This window comes from Apostichopus japonicus, chromosome 16 (assembly GCF_037975245.1).
Source record: "Apostichopus japonicus isolate 1M-3 chromosome 16, ASM3797524v1, whole genome shotgun sequence".
NCBI classification, from domain to species: domain Eukaryota; kingdom Metazoa; phylum Echinodermata; class Holothuroidea; order Aspidochirotida; family Stichopodidae; genus Apostichopus; species Apostichopus japonicus.
The window spans coordinates 32,157,515-32,174,464 of NC_092576.1; the positions used below are offsets into that span (position 1 = coordinate 32,157,515).

Below are 16,950 nucleotides of genomic sequence, written 5' to 3' on the forward strand. Positions count from 1 at the left end.
AGGTAGCTGCACTATGCGGTTAACAAAACCAGCCAAGTGCAGTCAAAAATTAAAGAACAAGTAAAGAAATAAGTCTTTACATTACTCTTCAATGTATGATAAATACAGCACAATGTATAGGGTACAGTACAGTACCTACTGTACAGTTATATATAGCACATTTCATACACTGAGTATGTGTAAACTATCCCATACTATAACTATATAGCATATATACTGTGTATGTAGTAACCCCGTAACTGTTCTGTACATTTATACGTATAGCACATTGTACACAGTTTGTGGTAACTATTCCATACTAACTAAATAGCATATTGTGTGTGTACATAGTTTCCTAATATGTATTGTACAGTAATAACTACAGTTTAGCACATTGTACACAGTTTGTGTTAACTATTCCATACTAACTACATAGCATACTGTGTATGTAGTTACCTGGTACCTACTGTACAGTAATAACTATAGCACATTACATACAATATGTGTAAACTATTCCATACTAACTATAGCATACTGTGTATGTAGCTACCCTGTACCTAATGTACAGTACTTAAAAACTATAGCACATTGTTTACAGTATACAGCACATTGCAAAATAATAATATTAATTATACAGTGGATTTACATAGCACCAAGTCAGAAAGAGGTAGCTGCACTATGCGGTTAACAAAACCAGTCAAGCGCAGTCAAAAGAACAAGTAAAGAAATAAGTCTTTACATAACTCTTTAACGTCTAATAACTACAGCACAATGTATAGGGTACATGTGTAAAACTATCACTACCAACTATAGCACACTGTGTATGTAGTACTTCTCAACTGTGTTACCTGGTAGTCTTACAATATATAGGATATCTACATATATATAGTGTGCCTAAACTATACATATATGTATATACCTAATAACCATGTAGGATAGTGTGTGTATGGCGTTTATCCACTACAGACAGTCCAATTACCTGGTGGTCTAAAAATATATAGGATATTGTAAACATAATGTGTCAGTCTAAACTATACATACAGTACATGCACAGTTATCTAATAACAATGTACGATAGTGTGTGTATAACCATACCTGGTGGTCTAAAAATATATAGGATATTGTAAACATAGTGTGTCTAAACTATACATACAGTACATGCACAGTTATCTAATAACAATGTACGATAGTGTGTGTATAACCATGGAGCTATAATCTGTTCATAGCTCCATGGTATAACAGAGAGCATTTTACCATTATCTCACCTTCCCCTAATTACCCTAGGAACATATTTACAATATCTTAGCTAGTAGCACAGACAGGAAGTTCTTACATCACACCTCACAGAAACCTCCAACTTATTAGTTCCAGGAGATCACACACACTGTGGCCTCCAGTGTACCTTTCTACAACAGAAACGCTACACCTGTTTGTGCACCTAATATTAATTCTCTACCAATTAAGTAACCTTCAGCAGGATGTGTGCAGTGGTCGAGCATCCATACAGTCAAGGGGGGGGGGGGGCCGGGGGGGGGGGGGGCGGATGCCCCCCTGATGGACTCAATTGGACACTTACAGTGGCTGAAATAGTAATACAACAAAGGTACCACAGGGATTGTGATGAAGCGCATATACTTTCAACACCCAAATAAACTTCCGAGTTGTCAAAATGGCAATGAAGCCTATTTATTGCCATGCTTAGCACTGTTTTCTCAAGCCTACTTTCTCCTGACACACTCACTGTACTCAATACATATCTAGTCAGTTGAAGATCTGATATACCGTTTAATTCAACTACTTTGTTCGTGTCCTTATTTCTTGGTCACATACCGCTGTCACAACTTTGTGGAGCGGCAACGCATGTGACATGTGTATAGCGTGTCTCCACTACAGTCCAATTACCTGGTAACAGTCACATATTAACTATGTCGGCTATTATCTACCTATGTAGGTCGGCCACTGACAAGAAATCAAAATGGAGGACATACCCAAAGGCATATGAAGAGCCATATTAGGCCCTAGTCAAAATTAATTAGTTACAATCAATTGCATCATTTTAATAACATCTTTTTCATACTGTTCATCTTCATGTACTTAATGAATGATAAGAATAGACTTCCCCTGATTCCCCAGATCCCATTTATAATTACGAAGGCCCACTAATTGACCCGGGGTACCAAGACTACACTTCATGTTCACTTTCCACCATGACAGAAAACATCTACAATGGGATGAGATCACATGACCAGATTACATGGGTAGCTTGGTGTGTTTCAACACTCGTGGGAAACACTGTTTGTCACTTATTTCAAGTACACAATATTTAATACCTATTGCCTATTGTATGTCTCAACTATGTACGGTACCTAGTAACCATAGCATGCCTACAGTATGTTTCAACCATGTACAACTACCTAGTAACCATAGCATTTATACAGTATGTTTTAACTATGTACAGCTACCTAGTAACCATAGCATGCCTACAGTATGTTTCAACCATGTACAACTACCTAGTAACCATAGCATGCATACAGTATGTTTTAACTATGTACAGCTACCTAGTAACCGTAGCATGCCTAAAGTATGTTTCAACCATGTACAACTACCTAATAACCATAGCATTACTATTGTATGTTTTAACCATGTTCAGGTACCTTGTAACCATAGCATGCCTATAGTATGTTTTATCCATGTACAGCTACCTAGTAACCCAGTATGTTTCAACTATGTACAGCTACCTAGTCCTAGTAACCATAGCATGTCTATAGTATGTTTCAACTATGTACAGCTACCTTGTAACCATAGCATGCCTATAGTATGTTTCAACTATGTACAGCTACCTAGTAACCATAGCATGTATACAGTATGTTTTAACCATGTTCAGGTACCTTGTAACCATAGCATGCCTACAGTATGTTTTAACTATGTACAGCTACCTAGTAACCATAGCATGTATACCATATGTCTCAACTATGTACAGCTACCTAGTAACCAAAGCATGTATGCAGTATGTCTCAACTATGTACAGCTACCTAGTAACCATAGCATGTATACAGTATGTTTTAACTATGTACAGCTACCTAGTTACCATAGCATGTATACAGAATGTCTCAACTATGTACAGCTACCTAGTAACCATAGCATGTATACAGTATGTTTTAACTATGTTCAGCTACCTAGTAACCATAGCATGCCTACAGTATGTTTCAACCATGTACAACTACCTAGTAACCATAGCATGCCTATAGTATGTTTTAACCATGTTCAGCTACCTAGTAACCATAGCATGCCTATTGTATGTTTCAACTATGTACAGCTACCTAATAACCATAGCATGTATACAGTATGTTTTAACTATGTTCAGCTACCTAGTAACCATAGCATGCCTAAAGTATGTTTCAACCATGTACAGCTACCTAGTAACCATAGTATGCCAATAGTATGTTTCTACCATGTACAGCTACATAGTAACCATAGCATGTATACAGTATATCTCAACTATGTACAGCTACCTAGTAACCATAGCATGTATATAGTATGTTTCAATTATGTACAGCTACCTAGTCCTATAGTAACCATAGCATGTCTACAGTATGTTTCAACCATGTACAACTACCTAGTAACCATATCATGCCTATAGTATGTTTTAACCATGTACAGTTACCTAGTAACCAAAGCATGTATACAGTATGTTTCAACTATGTACAGCTACCTAGTCCTAGTAACCATAGCATGTCTACAGTATGTTTCAACCATGTACAACTACCTAGTAACCACAGCATGCCTATAGTATGTTTTAACCATGTTCAGCTACCTAGTAACCATAGCATGCCTATTGTATGTTTCAACTATGTACAGCTACCTAGTAACCATAGCATGTATACAGTAAGTTTTAACCATGTTCAGGTACCTTGTAACCATAGCATGCCTATAGTATGTTTCAACTATGTACAGCTACCTAGTAACCATAGCATGTATACCATATGTCTCAACTATGTACAGCTATACCTAGTAACCATAGCATGTATACAGTATGTCTCAACTATGTACAGCTACCTAGTAACCATAGCATGTATACAGTATGTTTTAACTATGTACAGCTACCTAGTTACCATAGCATGTATACAGAATGTCTCAACTATGTACAGCTACATAGTAACCATAGCATGTATACAGTATGTTTTGATTATGTTCAGCTACATAGTAACCATAGCATGCCTACAGTATGTTTCAACCATGTACAACTACCTAGTAACCATAGCATGCCTATAGTATGTTTTAACCATGTTCAGCTACCTAGTAACCATGGCATGCCTATTGTATGTTTCAACTATGTACAGCTACCTATAGTAACCATAGCATGTATACAGTATGTTTTAACTATGTTCAGCTACCTAGTAACCATAGCATGCCTACAGTATGTTTCAACCATGTACAGCTACCTAGTAACCAAAGCATGTATACAGTATGTTTCAACTATGTACAGCTACCTAGTAACCATAGTATGCCAATAGTATGTTTCTACCATGTACAACTACCTAGTAACCATAGCATGTATACAGTATGTTTCAACTATGAACAGCTACATAGTAACCATAGCATACCAATATTATGTTTCAACTATGTTCAGCTACCTAGTAACCATAGCATGTATGTTTTAACCATGTTCAGGTACCTAGTAACCATAGCATGCCTACAGTATGTTTCAACCATGTACAACTACCTAATAACCATAGCATTACTATTGTATGTTTTAACCATGTTCAGGTACCTTGTAACCATAGCATGCCTATAGTATGTTTTATCCATGTACAGCTACCTAGTAACCATAGCATGTATAGAGTATGTTTCAACCATGTACAGCTACCTAGTAACCATAGCATGTATACAGAAAGTCTCAACTATGTACAGCTACCTAGTAACCATAGCATGTATACAGTATGTTTTAACCATGTTCAGGTACCTTGTAACCATAGCATGCCTATAGTATGTTTTAACTATGTACAGCTACCTAGTAACCATAGCATGTATACCATATGTCTCAACTATGTACAGCTACCTAGTAACCATAGCATGTATGCAGTATGTCTCAACTATGTACAGCTACCTAGTAACCAAAGCATGTATACAGTATGTTTCAACTATGTACAGCTACCTAGTAACCATAGTATGCCAATAGTATGTTTCTACCATGTACAACTACCTAGTAACCATAGCATGTATACAGTATGTTTCAACTATGAACAGCTACATAGTAACCATAGCATACCAATATTATGTTTCAACTATGTTCAGCTACCTAGTAACCATAGCATGTATGTTTTAACCATGTTCAGGTACCTAGTAACCATAGCATGCCTACAGTATGTTTCAACCATGTACAACTACCTAATAACCATAGCATTACTATTGTATGTTTTAACCATGTTCAGGTACCTTGTAACCATAGCATGCCTATAGTATGTTTTATCCATGTACAGCTACCTAGTAACCATAGCATGTATACCATATGTCTCAACTATGTACAGCTACCTAGTAACCATAGCATGTATGCAGTATGTCTCAACTATGTACAGCTACCTAGTAACCATAGCATGTATACAGTATGTTTTAACTATGTACAGCTACCTAGTTACCATAGCATGTATACAGAATGTCTCAACTATGTACAGCTACCTAGTAACCATAGCATGTATACAGTATGTTTTAACTATGTTCAGCTACCTAGTAACCATAGCATGCCTACAGTATGTTTCAACCATGTACAACTAAGGTAGCTGTACATGGTTGAAACATACTGTATACATGCTATGGTTCTATGTAGCTGTACATAGTTGAAACATACAATAGGCATGCTATGGTTACTAGGTAGCTGAACATGGTTAAAACATACTATAGGCATGCTATGGTTACTAGGTAGTTGTACATGGTTGAAACATACTGTAGGCATGCTATGGTTACTATGTAGCTGAACATAATTAAAACATACTGTATACATGCTATGGTTACTAGGTAGCTGTACATAGTTGAGACATTCTGTATACATGCTATGGTAACTAGGTAGCTGTACATAGTGAAAACATACTGTATACATGCTATGGTTACTAGGTAGCTGTACATAGTTGAGACATACTGTATACATGCTATGGTTACTAGGTATAGCTGTACATAGTTCAGACATATGGTATACATGCTATGGTTACTAGGTAGCTGTACATATTTAAAACATACTATATGCATGCTATGGTTACAAGGTACCTGAACATGGTTAAAACATACAATAGTAATGCTATGGTTACTAGGTAGTTGTATATGGTTGAAACATACTGTAGGCATGCTATGGTTACTAGGTACCTGAACATGGTTAAAACATACATGCTATGGTTACTAGGTAGCTGAACATAGTTGAAACATAATATTGGCATGCTATGGTTACTATGTAGCTGTACATAGTTGAAACATACTATAGGCATGCTATGGTTACAAGGTAGCTGTACATAGTTGAAACATACTATAGACATGCTATGGCTACTTGGACTAGGTAGCTGTACATAGTTGAAACATACTGTATACATGCTATGGTTACTAGGTAGCTGTACATAGTTGAAACATACAATAGGCATGCTATGGTTACTAGGTAGCTGAACATGGTTAAAACATACTATAGGCATGCTATGGTTACTAGGTAGCTGTACATAGTTGAAACATACTGTATACATGCTATGGTTACTAGGTAGTTGTACATGGTTGAAACATACAAAAGGCATGCTATGGCTACTAGGTAGCTGTACATCGTTAAAACATACTGTATACATGCTATGGTTACTAGGTAGTTGTACATGGTAGAAACATACTATTGGCATACTATGGTTACTAGGCAGCTGTACATAGTTGATACATGCTATATGCTATGGTTACAAGGTAGCTGTACATAGTTGAAACATACTATAGACATGCTATGGTTACTAGGTAGCTGTACATAGTTGAGACATTCTGTATACATGCTATGGTAACTAGGTAGCTGTACATAGTTGAAACATACAGTATAAATGCTATGGTTACTAGGTAGCTGAACATAGTTAAAACATACTGTATACATGCTATGGTTACTAGGTACCTGTACATAGCTGAAACATACTATAAGTATGCTATGGTTACTAGGCAGCTGTACATAGTTGAAACATACTGTATACATGCCATGGTTACTAGGTAGCTGAACAAGGTTAAAACATACTATAGGCATGCTTTGATTACTAGGTAGCTGTACATAGTTGAAACATAATGTGCATGCTATGGATATTAGGTACCTGTACATAGTTGAAAAATACTATAGGCATGCTATGGTTACTAGGTAGCTGAACATGGTTAAAACATACTATAGGCATGCTATGGTTACTAGGTAGCTCAACATGGTTAACAAATACAATAGGCATGCTATGGTTACTAGGTAGCTGAACATGGTTTAAACATACTATAGGCATGCTATGGTTACTAGGTAGTTGTACATGGTTGAAACATACTGTAGGCATGCTATGATTACTAGGTAGCTGAACATAGTTAAAACATACTGTATACATGCTATGGTTACTGGGTAGCTGTAAATTTTTGAAACATACTGTATACATGCTATGGTTACTAGGTAGCTGTACATGGTTACAACATACTATAGGCATGCTATGGTTACTAGGTAGCTGTACATAGTTGAATTATACGATAGGCATGCTATGGTTACTAGGGCTAGGTAGCTGTACATAGTTGAAACATACTGTATACATGCTTTGGTTACTAGGTAGCTGTACATAGTTGAAACATATTGTATACATGCTATATGGTTACTAGGTAGCTGAACATGGTTAAAACATACAATAGGCATGCTATGGTTACTAGGTAGCTCAACATGGTTAAAAAATACTATAGGCATGCTATGGTTACTAGGTAGCTGTACATAGTTGAAACATACTATAGGCATGCTATGGTTACTAGGTAGCTGAACATGGTTAAAACATACTATAGGCATGCTATGGTTACTAGGTAGTTGTACATGGTTGAAACATACTGTAGGCATGCTATGGTTACTATGTAACTGAACATAATTAAAACATACTGTATACATGTTATGGTTTCTAGGTAGCTGTACATAGTTGAGACATTCTGTATACATGCTATGGTTACTAGGTAGCTGTACATGGTTGAAACATACTGTATACATGCTATGGTTACTAGGTAGCTGTACATAGTTAAAATATGCTATAGGCATGCTATGGTTACAAGGTACCTGAACATGGTTCAAACATACAATAGTAATGCTATGGTTACTAGGTAGTTGTACATGGTTGAAACATAGTGTAGGCATGCTATGGTTACTAGGTACCTGAACATGGTTAAAACATACATGCTATGGTTACTAGGTAGCTGAACATAGTTGAAACATAATATTGGCATGCTATGGTTACTATGTAGCTGCACATAGTTGAAACATACTATAGGCATGCTATGGTTACTAGGTAGCTGTACATAGTTGAAACATACTATAGACATGCTATGGTAACTAGGACTAGGTAGCTGTACATAGTTGAAACATACTGTATACATGCTTTGGTTACTATTTAGCTGTACATGGTTAAAACATATTGTATACATGCTATGGTTACTAGGTAGCTGTACATAGTTGAGATATACTGTATACATGATATGGTTACTAGGTAGCTGTACATGGTAGAAACATACTATTGGCATACTATGGTTACTAGGTAGCTGTACATGGTTGAAACATACTGTAGGCATGCTATGGTTACTAGGTAGCTGAACATAGTTAAAACATACTGTATACATGCTATGGTTACTAGGTAGCTGTACATGGTTGAAACATACAATAGGCATGCTATGGTTACTAGGTAGCTGAACATGGTTAAAACATACTATAGGCATGCTATGGTTACTAGGTAGTTGTACATGGTTGAAACATACTGTAGGCATGCTATGGTTACTATGTAGCTGAACATAATTAAAACATACTGTATACATGCTATGGTTACTAGGTAGCAGAGTTGTCAACAAGTCCCTAGCTGCAAGTCTCAAGTCAAGTCTCAAGTCTTTACCAGCAAGTCTCAAGTCAAGTCTCAAGTCACCTTGAAAATTTCGAGCGAGTCTCAAGTCAAGTCTCAAGTCTTTGGAGGTCCAGTCTCGAGTCAAGTCTCAAGTCCCTATGAGCAAGTCCTAAGTCAAGTCTCAAGTCTTTGAAGTTTGAATACAATGATGCAGGCTACGAATAATGTAACAGTGTTCCAGGAATTATGTGGTATAAATTAAACAGCCGAATAGCAAAACCGGGGCACACGCCACGGAACAAATTACCTCAAAATTTGCTAGCCACTGTTTTATTGAAAAAGGCCAACTTTCAGCCAAACAGCAGCCCTGGATGGAATATTCAACCAAGCCAATGGTAGTTATGGTAACGCCTGTAGTCGTCGTTGGGCGCTCGTAATTCGAGCGTACACGCAGGGCCGTCTTAACGCATGTGCCCACTGGGCCCTGGCCCAGGGCCCCGCGATTTCAGGGGCCCCGCAATCACAGTAACCCCGTGTCTTAATCTTGGAGGAAAACTTATTGAATAGGCCATTATGCCTGATTGAATTCGATACTTGACAACTTGTGACGAGAGTTGGTGAAACACTTGAGAGTTTGACATTAAATATTCAAATCTGAGTTGGCAACCCTGGAATATACAATGCCCCGAAGGCTTACACAGAGAAACTGTTACTCCGTAACTATAAGAAAGAGGAAATTGCCTCAGCCACGAAAGGCATAAAATTTGAAAATCGTGGGCAATACCTCACTACCAAACCTAAACAAAAGTAACCACCACTTGTGTTCAAGCTCACCTTTACACCCCATATCAAAACCACGCATTTGAAAAAAAACACTTTAGAAACATTGGCACTTAATCTCGCAACACGCAACAATTATCCAAACTGTTTCCAAAAGAACCGATTCTAGCCTACAATAGGGCCCAAAATCTCAAAGATTTACTTGTTAACTCAAGGTTTCGTACTAACGAAGAATCAGCTGACTCTCAAGGTTCACACGAAGCTCTTTTAGATGCTCTTATAGCTGCACCATGAGTCCATAAAAACTTGTGCACAGAAAATAGATGCATTTTGAGAATGAGACGCCCAGGCCGAATATAAAATATTCAAAGGCTACTACTGATGAAGCTCCTCCTATGAAGTTTGAAAGCTGAAACCGGTCTAGTTGGTCATAAGAACCTACGCTAGTCTCTCCTACTATTAACAGTACACTCAATTCACCTAATAGGTGCAATTATGTTTCACCATGAGGAGCATGCTATAAGTTCATGTTCCTCGGGCCCTCCCTTAAAAATACTTCATGTTCTTGGCGACTACGTTGCGTTAGATAGTGTAAACCGCCTACACCTCCCTCTCAGTTGAAAGACTCAACACAAGGGTGTTACAAATGGTAAGTCCAGTATTGCTAGGGAAGGGATGGAGGGCAACTGGAAGATTTCTCTTCTATAATGTATTTCATTTTTAGCTCATACTAGCATGCTGGTGTGAGCTATTGTTACAGTGCGGCGTCTATCACTCTATCATTCTATCACTCTATCACTCTATCCGTCAACAATTGGTAAAACCGCTCCCACTCGCACAGTGTTTGATGGAATTTCATAAAACTTGGGCACAAGGACCATTGGGTATAGGGCCATCAGAGATGGTCCAAAATTTGGGGTCAAGGTTCACCTGTGGGCCATAATGGGCCATTTTGTGGAAATACGCAAAATGCTTCTTCTCCTACAGATTCCATGGTACAATGTTGAGGGTTTGTCATGATAGTACTATGGAAGTTTTACCTTCAGGGTGTTCATGAATTTGAGATCAAAGATCAACTAGGGGTCTTTTGTGGCCCGGGCCGCGGCCCTATATTTTCAAATTGCTCCTGTTCGTACAGTGTATGGCCAGTTATAATGAAACTTGGTCACAACGTTCCTCGGGATGAGTGTTACGAGGGGTGTTCGGAAAATTGAGGTCAAATGTCATTTAGGGGGTCATCGGGGGTCATTCTTTGTAATATTTTCAAATATCTCAATCTCCTCAAGATTTTGATGGATCATATTCAAAGTTGAACTGATGATTGTTGGATTGTGTATGAATATGGTGATGTCAATAATTTTTGGTCAAAAGTTAATTAATTACAATTAATCCCCATTGTTTAAGAAAATCTGAGCCTTCACCTTTTGCCAAAGCTCCTTTAATTTGTCTCCCAGTCTTTGCAGTGTTTGTTTACATTTGTGGTTAAGCTCTGCAGAGGCTGTTAGTGGAATTAAAGCAGGACTGGGAGTTGTTATTAACTGTTGAACTGTAAGCATGAGAGCCCTATAGCCAATCAGCACTTGCCGATTCTTAGAAGTCTTCGAGCCTGAGGTATGTAGGCAGCCAGCCAAAATTTTGGCAAGGAGTGCTTCAGGTCTGCTCAGGTAGAGGGGAGAAAGTTTAGTAGGGTAGGTCAGTGGTATTGTTTGAGAGAGTGGGTAAAGTAGGATTTAAAGGGGAAAAATAGGAATTATAGCCAGTGGTGTGGCCAGGATTCTGCTAACTGAGGGGGGGGGAGGGGGGTTATCCCTCATGGGCCCAAAATTGGTGGAATCTGAAAAATGGCCTGAAATTTGGTGGGCCATAAAGTTTTGTGGGCCCTACATTTTTAAGCTCGAAAAGGTAAGAGCTTCTGCACCATTGGTGCTCTAGTTTAGATATATCACGTATGTTATTCAGCTAAAGTTTTATGCTTTATGCGCGACATAGGGAGGGGTGGTAAATGCAGGCATGTCTATGCTTGAGCGATTGTCAAGGATGTCAATTTTTCACGCAACTTTTTTCGAACTCACTTGATTGATGGGCCCCGCTCCATTGCCGGGCCTAGGGCCCGGTGATCACTTAAGACGGCCCTGCGTACACGAAACCATAATTATTTATTATCGATATCAACTTATGAAGTTACTTAATGATTAGAAAATTGTGAAATACAAACAAGTCTCTAGTAGAAAAACAGAGTCTTTTGAAGGCAAGTCTCAAGTCAAGTCCCAAGTCTTTGCTAACTTTTTGGGCAAGTCTCAAGTCAAGTCCCAAGTCTCTGACAGCCGAGTCTAGAGTCGAGTCTCAAGTCCTAAAATTTGCGACTCGAGTCGGACTCGAGTCCGAGTCCCTGACTCGAGTCCCCAACTCTGCTAGGTAGCTGTACATAGTTGAGACATTCTGTATACACGCTATGGTTACTAGGTAGCTGTACATAGTTGAGACTTTCTGTATACATGCTATGGTTACTAGGTAGCTGTACATGGTTGAAACATACTCTATACATGCTATGGTTACTAGGTAGCTGTACATGGATAAAACATACTATAGGCATGCTATGGTTACAAGGTACCTGAACATGGTTAAAACATACAATAGTAATGCAATGGTTATTAGGTAGTTGTACATGGTTGAAACATACTGTAGGCATGCTATGGTTACTAGGTACCTGAACATGGTTAAAACATACATGCTATGGTTACTAGGTAGCTGAACATAGTTGAAACATAATATTGGTATGCTATGGTTACTATGTAGCTGTACATAGTTGAAACATACTGTATACATGCTATGGTTACTAGGTAGTTGTACATGGTAGAAACATACTATTGGCATACTATGGTTACTAGGTAGCTGTACATAGTTGAAACATACTGTATACATGCTTTGGTTACTAGGTAGCTGTACATGGTTGAAACATACTGTAGGCATGCTATGGTTACTTCTAAGTAACCAAAGTATGCCAATAGTATGTTTCTACCATGTACAGTTACATAGTAACCATAGCATGTATACAGTATGTTTTAATTATGTTCAGTTACATAGTAACCATAGCATGCCTACAGTATTTTTCAACCATGTACAACTACCTAGTAACCATAGCATGCCTATAGTATGTTTTAACCATGTTCAGCTACCTAGTAACCATAGCATGCCTATAGTATGTTTCAACTATGTACAGCTACCTAGTAACCATAGCATGCCTATAGTATTTTTTAACCATGTTGAGCTACCTAGTAACCATAGCATGCCTATTGTATGTTTTAACCATGTTCAGCTACCTAGTAACCATATAGCATGTATACAATATGTTTCAACTATGTACAGCTACCTAGTAACCAAAGCATGTATACAGTATGTTTCAACTATGTACAGCTACCTAGCCCTAGTAACCATAGCATGCCTATCGTATAATTCAACTATGTACAGCTACCTAGTAACCATAGCATGCCTATAGTATGTTGTAACCATGTACAGCTACCTAGTAACCATAGCATGTATACAGTATGTTTCAAAAATTTACAGCTACCCAGTAACCATAGCATGTATACAGTATGTTTTAATTATGTTCAGTTACATAGTAACCATAGCATGCCTACAGTATTTTTCAACCATGTACAACTACCTAGTAACCATAGCATGCCTATAGTATGTTTAAACCATGTTCAGCTACCTAGTAACCATAGCATGCCTATAGTATGTTTCAACTATGTACAGCTACCTAGTAACCATAGCATGCCTATAGTATTTTTTAACCTTGTTGAGCTACCTAGTAACCATAGCATGCCTATTGTATGTTTTAACCATGTTCAGCTACCTAGTAACCATATAGCATGTATACAATATGTTTCAACTATGTACAGCTACCTAGTAACCAAAGCATGTATACAGTATGTTTCAACTATGTACAGCTACCTAGCCCTAGTAACCATAGCATGCCTATCGTATAATTCAACTATGTTCAGCTACCTAGTAACCATAGCATGCCTATAGTATGTTGTAACCATGTACAGCTACCTAGTAACCATAGCATGTATACAGTATGTTTCAAAAGTTTACAGCTACCCAGTAACCATAGCATGTATACAGTATGTTTTAACTATGTTCAGCTACCTAGTAATCATAGCATGCCTACAGTATGTTTCAACCATGTACAACTACCTAGTAACCATAGCATGCCTATAGTATGTTTAAACCATGTTCAGCTACCTAGTAACCATAGCATGCCTATTGTATTTGTTAACCATGTTGAGCTACCTAGTAACCATAGCATGCCTATAGTATGTTTTAACCATGTTCAGCTACCTAGTAACCATAGCATGCCTATAGTATGTTTCAACTATGTACAGGTACCTAGTATCCATAGCATGCACATTATGTTTCAACTATGTACAGCTACCTAGTAATCAAAGCATGCCTATAGTATGTTTTAACCTTGTTCAGCTACCTAGTAACCATGGCATGTATACAGTATGTTTCAACTATGTACAGCTGCCTAGTAACCATAGCATACTTATAGTATGTTTCAGCTATATACAGGTACCTAGTAACCATAGCATGTATACAGTATGTTTCATCTATGTTCAGCTACCTAGTAACCATAGCATTTATACTGTATGTTTCAACTATGTATAGCTACCTAGTAACCATAGCATGTCTATAGTATGTTTCAACTATGTACAGCTACCTTGTAACCATAGCATATAGCATGTATCAACTATGTACAGCTGCCTAGTAACCATAGTATGCCAATAGTATGTTTCTACCATGTACAACTACCTAGTAACCATAGCATGTATACAGTATGTTTTAACTATGTACAGCTACCTAGTAACCATAGCATGCCTATTGTATGTTTCAACCATGTACAACTACCTAGTAACCATAGCATGTATACAGTATGTTTCAACTATGTACAGCTACCTAGTAACCATAGCATGCCTATAGTATGTTTTAACCATGTTCAGCTACCTAGTAACCATAGCATGCCTATTGTATGTTTCAACTATGTACAGCTACCTAGTAACCATAGCAGGTATACAGTATGTTTCAACTATGTACAGCTACCTAGTCCTAGTAGCCATAGCATGTCTATAGTATGTTTCAACTATGTACAGCTACCTTGTAACCATAGCATGCCTATAGTATGTTTCAACTATGTACAGCTACATAGTAACCATAGCATGCCAATATTATGTTTCAACTATGTTCAGCTACCTAGTAACCATAGCATGTATGTTTTAACCATGTTCAGGTACCTAGTAACCATAGCATGCCTACAGTATGTTTCAACCATGTACAACTACCTAGTAACCATAGCATTACTATTGTATGTTTTAACCATGTTCAGGTACCTTGTAACCATAGCATGCATATAGTATGTTTTAAATATGTACAGCTACCTAGTAACCATAGCATGTATACAATATGTCTGAACTATGTACAGCTATACCTAGTAACCATAGCATGTATACAGTATGTCTCAACTATGTACAGCTACCTAGTAACCATAGCATGTATACAGTATGTTTTAACTATGTACAGCTACCTAGTTACCATAGCATGTATACAGAATGTCTCAACTATGTACAGCTACCTAGTAACCATAGCATGTATACGGTATGTTTTAATTATGTTCAGCTACATAGTAACCATAGCATGCCTACAGTATATTTCAACCATGTACAACTACCTAGTAACCATAGCATGCCTATAGTATGTTTTAACCATGTTCAGCTACCTAGTAACCATAGTATGCCTATTGTATGTTTCAACTATGTACAGCTACATAGTAACCATAGCATGTATACAGTATGTTTTAACCATGTTCAGCTACCTAGTAACCAAAGCATGCCTACAGTATGTTTCAACCATGTACAGCTACCTAGTAACCATAGTATGCCAATAGTATGTTTCTACCATGTACAGATACATAGTAACCATAGCATGTATACAGTATATCTCAACTATGTACAGCTACCTAGTAACCATAGCATGTATACAATATGTTTTAACCATGTACAGCTACCTAGTAACCAAGCATGTATACAGTATGTTTCAACTATGTACAGCTACCTAGTCCTAGTAACCATAGCATGCCTATTGTATAATTCAACTATGTACAGCTACCTAGTAACCATAGCATGCCTATAGTATGTTGTAACCATGTACAGCTACCTAGTAACCATAGCATGTATACAGTATGTTTCAAAAATTTACAGCTACCCAGTAACCATAGCATGTATACCATATGTTTTAACTATGTTCAGCTACCTAGTAATCATAGCATGCCTAGAGTATGTTTCAACCATGTACAACTACCTAGTAACCATAGCATGCTAATAGTATGTTTCAACCATGTACAGCTACATAGTAACCATAGCATGTATTCAATATGTCTGAACTATGTACAGCTACCTAGTAACCACAGCATCTATACAGTATGTTTCAACTATGTACAGCTACCTAGTAACCATAGCATGTATACAGTATGTTTCAACTATGTTCAGCTACCTAGTAATCATAGCATGCCTAAAGTATGTTTCAACTATGTACAGCAACCTAGTAACCATAGCATGCCTATAGTATGTTTCAACCATGTACAGCTACATAGTAACCATAGCATGTATACAGTATGTTTTAACCATGTACAGCTACATAGTAATCATAGCATGCCTAAAGTATGTTTCAACCATGTACAGCAACCTAGTAATCAAAACATGCCTATAGTATGTTTTAACCATGTACAGCTACATAGTAACCATAGCATGCCTATAGTATGTTTCAACCATGTTTAGTAACCTAGTAACCAAAACATGCCTTTGGTATGTTTTAACCATGTACAGCTACCTTGTAACCATAGCATGCCTATAGTATGTTTCAACCATGTACAGCTACCTAGTAACCATAGCATGCCTAATGTATGTTTCAACCATGTACAGCTTCCTAGTAACCATATCATGCCTAGAGTATGTTTCAACCATGTACAACTACATAGTAACCATAGCATGCCTATAGTATGATTCAACAATGTACTGTACAGCTACCTAGTAACCATAGCATGCCTAAAGTATGTTTCAACTATGTACAGCAACCTAGTAATCAA

At 37.6% G+C, this 16,950-nt stretch overlaps 1 long non-coding RNA gene across 2 annotated transcripts in view; it reads right to left on the minus strand.

Annotated features, from left to right (window-relative positions):
• Positions 1-16,950, minus strand: part of LOC139982167 (uncharacterized) — an 88,601-nt gene that overhangs the window by 10,656 nt on the left and 60,995 nt on the right. The window lies entirely within an intron of this gene.